This window comes from Triticum dicoccoides, chromosome 5B (genome assembly GCF_002162155.2).
Source record: "Triticum dicoccoides isolate Atlit2015 ecotype Zavitan chromosome 5B, WEW_v2.0, whole genome shotgun sequence".
Taxonomy (NCBI): Eukaryota; Viridiplantae; Streptophyta; class Magnoliopsida; order Poales; family Poaceae; genus Triticum; species Triticum dicoccoides.
In genome coordinates this window covers 126,135,328-126,140,369 of record NC_041389.1, presented here as the reverse complement: position 1 = coordinate 126,140,369, position 5,042 = coordinate 126,135,328, and positions in this window count along the sequence as shown.

The window sequence follows — 5,042 nt, the reverse complement described above, 5'->3', positions numbered from 1 at the left end:
GTAGGCATTCCCTTTCTAGCTCCACCCCCGATGCCCAATGCTATCATTCATTTTGCCATCATCACTGCATAAACCTCCATTTCTTGGGCATCTGTTGGTTCTTCTCTTGCATCGACGCCCTCCATTCTCCACCCTCTTTAGTCCTCCCCTAAATTCTAACATGTAATCCGAAGCTCCCCAACCCTAACATCACTGAATCTATTCCTCCCCGCAATGTTGTTGCCACTATCAAGTTCCTCCCGGCAACGCTAACCACTACGCGGCGTGATCTCCCGCAGCTGCACTATCATCGCCACTCACAATGTGATTGCCTTCCGGAGCTTCACCAAACTTCCAGTCGACGGACATAGAGAAAAAGGTTTCCATTCATCAGTTATTTAGTTTCGATTTGCTAACTATTTTATACTACAATGGCAGGGCCTCTCCCGACCATACTTTGAGGACACTGGAATAGAAGGAAAAAAAATGGTAGGCATGCATATTATTAAAAAGAATGAAAAAACGGCATAAAGTGTACCTATGTAAACTAATATAAAAGCGTTTAGATTACTATTTTAGTGATCTAAACACTCTTATATTAACTTTAGTGATCTAAACACTTATATATTAAGTACTAGCTAAATACCCGTGCGTTGCCGCGGACCAACAAATTTAGACGTGAGACATTGATCAAACATAATTTTTATTCATGGCAGGTACATTGCATCCGGTTTATGATTATGTTGCTACAACAACGTTTGCCCGGCTCCAGCGAGGGAGGGGCGATGACAGCGGCGCGCCTTCGGCTTGCTTCAGTGCTTTAGTCGTCGCTAGGTGGTCTAAGGATCTGGATGTAATTTTTTATTATTTTCAGTGTTCGTTGTACTACCATGATTGAAGATGAATAGATTGGAAGTTTTTCCCGCAAAAAAAATAAAAATTATCGCTTATACACTTGCTGATAAAAAAATTCTACTCATACTCAAATTCCAGCTAACATATTTATTATTCCTCCGTTTTTGTATACAAAGCCAAATTATTGTGTGTAAAATCTCTCATGTTCCACGCCAATTAGTCATCGTGCATCTCGTGCCTCTTTCTCTATGATTGCATACAACGTTTGCATTAATAAGCACCATTGTAGGAGGCAAAAATCTTATCAATTCTTCTTAAAAAGAGATACTGACCTTGTATAGATGCAAAATTGTTTTTTTATATTTTCCCTGTATTAGAAAAAGAGGAGGTATCATGATTCAGTCTGAGAAAGTATGTCTGACGCTCTAAACTAAATGTCGTATGATTTCGTAGTTTCCTTTTTAAAAATTGATTTCTACAAAACGCTAATTGTACCTCCATCACAAACAACCCTTTAATAATAAAGATATATAATCATAGTTTATATTCTTAAACTTGGTTATTTGTTTTGTGGTGATTTGGCTTTGTGAAAATAGAAATCAGAGGGATATAGTACATTCATGGTGGAATAAATCACCTGCAAATACCAAAAGCCTGTTTCTACTCGTTATTTTTCTTCTCCTTTTTATAGTGTGGCCATGTGGTGAGTACAAAACATGCATCAAGCGCTAGAAATATATTTATACGTCATATGCATACATACTATATGAAAAAGATGCGGTAAGTATAAACTAAATTGACTATACGAAGAATGAGCTGATGATTGTCCACAGACCAACATCACACTTCATCTATGGATTTTGCATTGTATGGATCTTCATTTAGTTATTTACAAGTGAAATCTCAGTGATAAGACGGCTAAATACACCAGCAATCTGTGGACCCACAATAAGATCAAGAGATATCCAACGGTCAATCCGAAAACAATAGATCTCTTGATATAGAACATGATGTAGAATTTGTAAGGACATGAAGCAAAACAACAGGATATAGAGTAACATGGTCTCTTCTGTTAGGAAAAGGATCTCCTGCTAGTAATAGACTTCGTAAATATTAACCCCCTCATTATGTAAATGTCAAATTATGTTTTAAAAAGCGGGACAAGATGATACATTGCATAAATCAAACTGAAACCGAAATGAAACATTGCCATTTACAGATCTACTGAAATATTAGTAATCATTTCTGGAAACAGAGAATGGCATTTGTAGTCCACAATTGTTATCTACACGTGCTTATCCTGTATATATGCTATCCACCCAGCACGATCTTTCATAAGAGAATGTCACCTTCAACTATCTTTTACCAAAAGAAAAGGTGCAAGCACAAAAAGAAAGCCCCAAATTTCTTGTCGAGGATCAAAAACAGAAAAATTTCAGTAGGATACACTCCTCCCCCTTTTCTTCGCATACCTACCCCATCAACAAGATCTATTTGCATTGAACTAAGTGCTTAGCCTTTTCTCTTGCACATCTTGTCTATCTATAAAATAAAAAGAAAATCCTATGTTATCGAATACCGATGAAACTTCTGCTTGATACATCATTGCCTAAAATTGAAACTATACTATAGAAGTGTGACTGCGTATAAAAGAAAATGCATGATAACTATGGGGGTGCATTTTGCAGCCTGAAAGAATACCAGCTTTGGATGTAAAAGGTGAATCAATTTTTACCAAACTTAGACATGGAGAAAAATAGAGCGGCATCTTGTAGTGAAAACAATCTTGGGATGTACGTAAAAATGCAAATGCTAGAAGCTTGTCACATGTGTGCAGTGCTAGGCAATGAACCTCCTTCGATGCTGCCTACGTCTTTCTGCTAAGGAAGATTTAAATCTCGTGAAAATACGGATAAAACTTCACGGTATAGTAGACAACATCGAAAGAGGTTCATTGCCTTTAAGCACTGCACACATGTGACTGTTGGGGAACGTAGTAATTTTAAAAAAATTCCTACACACATGCAAGATCATGGTGATGCATATCAACGAGAGGGGAGAGTGTGTCCACGTACCCTCGTAGACCGAAAGGGGAAGCGTTATGACAATGCGGTTGATGTAGTCGTACGTCTTCACAATCCGACCGATCTTAGCACCGAACGTACGGCACGTCCACGATCAGCACACGTTTAGCTCGGGGACGTCCCTCGTACTCTTGATCCAGTTGAGGCTGAGGGAGAGTTTCGTCAGCACGACGGCGTGGTGACGGTGATGATGAAGTTACCGGCGCAGGGCTTCGCCTAAGCACTACGACGATATGACCGAGGTGTGTAACTGTGGAGGGGGCACCGCACACGGCTAAACAATGCCAACTTGTGTGTTCTAGGGTGCCCCCTGCCCCCGTATATAAAGGAGCAAGGGGGAGGCCGGCCAGCCTTGGGGCGCGCCAAGGAGAGGGGGGGGGAGTCCTCCTCCTAGTGGGAGTAGGACTCCCCTTTCCTAGTGGGAAGGGGGAAGGAAGGAGAGGAAGAGAGGAAGGAAAGAGGGGGCACCGCCCCCCTCCTTGTCCAATTCGGACTCCCAAGGGGGGGGGGGCAGCCCTAGGCCCTCTCCTCTCTCTCCCACAAGGCCCATATTGGCCCATTAGTTCCCCCGGGGGTTCCGATAACCCCCCGGCAGTCCGATAAATATCCGGTGACCCCCGGAACTCATCCGGTGTACGGATATAGTTGTCCAATATATCAATCTTTATGTCTCGACCATTTCAAGACTCCTCGTCATGTCCGTGATCACACACTATCTTCGGTACATCGAAACACATAAACTCATAATACCGATCGTCACCGAACTTTAAGCGTGGGGACCCTATGGGTTCAAGAACTATGTAGACATGACCGAGACACGTCTCCGGTTAATAACCAATAGCGGAACCTGGATGCTCATATTGGTTCCTACATATTCTACGAAGATCTTTATCGGTCAAACTGCATAACAACATACGTTGTTCCCTTTGTCATCGGTATGTTACTTGCCCGAGATTCGATCATCGGTATCTTAATACCTAGTTCAATCTCGTTCCCGGCAAGTCTCTTTACTCGTTCTGTAATACTTCATCCTGCAACTAACTCATTAGTCACAATACTTGCAAGGCTTATAGTGATGAGTATTACCGAGAGGGCCCAGAGATACCTCTCCGAAACACAGAGTGACAAATCCTAATCTCGATCTATGCCAACCCAACAAACACCTCCGGAGACACCTGTAGATCACCTTTATAATCACCCTTTTACGTTGTTACGTTTGGTAGCACACAAAGTGTTCCTCTGGTATTCGAGAGTTGCATAATCTCATAGTCCGAGGAACTTGTATAAGTCATGAAGAAAGCAGTAGCAATAAAAACTAACATGATCATAATGCTAAGCTAACGGATGGGTCATGTCCTGTAACGCCACGGATTCGATGCGCCAGGTGTCTTCCAGCTATTCGTCGTTGTTGCCATGTCATTTGCTTGCGTGTTGCATTTTGCCATGTCATCATCTGCATTTCATCTACATGTTTTTCAAAACTTGCATCCGTTCGGGTTCCGCCGGTTCTCTCCGTTGTCCGTTCTGAGCTCAGACACACTCGCACGCTCCCGTCGCACCTCTCAGACCTTGTTTCGTGAGCGGGAGAAAAGCGTTCTCGGAATGGACCGAGATTTGTCGAGTGGCCTTGGTATATCACCGGTAGTCTGCCCGTCAAATTTCGTTCCATTTGGAGGTCGTTTGATGCCCCAACGGTTAACCGCGTAGCCCGAAACCCCTCTCTCTTTGCAGCCCAGCACCTCTTCACCACAGCCCATGAGCCCATCGAAACCCACTCCATGCTCTCGGCCGTTCGATCACGATCGTGTGGGCGAAAACCGCTCCCGATTTGGACTCTCCTAGCTCCCTCTGTTGGAAATATGCCCTAGAGGCAATAATAAAAGTGTTATTATTATATTTCTTTGTTCATGATAATAGTCTTTTATTCATGCTATAACTGTATTATCCGGAAATCGTAATACACGTGTGAATACATAGACCACAATATGTCCCTAGTGAGCCTCTAGTTGACTAGCTCGTTGTGATCAACAGATAGTCATGGTTTCCTGGCTATGGACATTGGATGTCGTTGATAACGGGATCACATCATTAGGAGAATGATGTGATGGACAAGACCCAATCCTA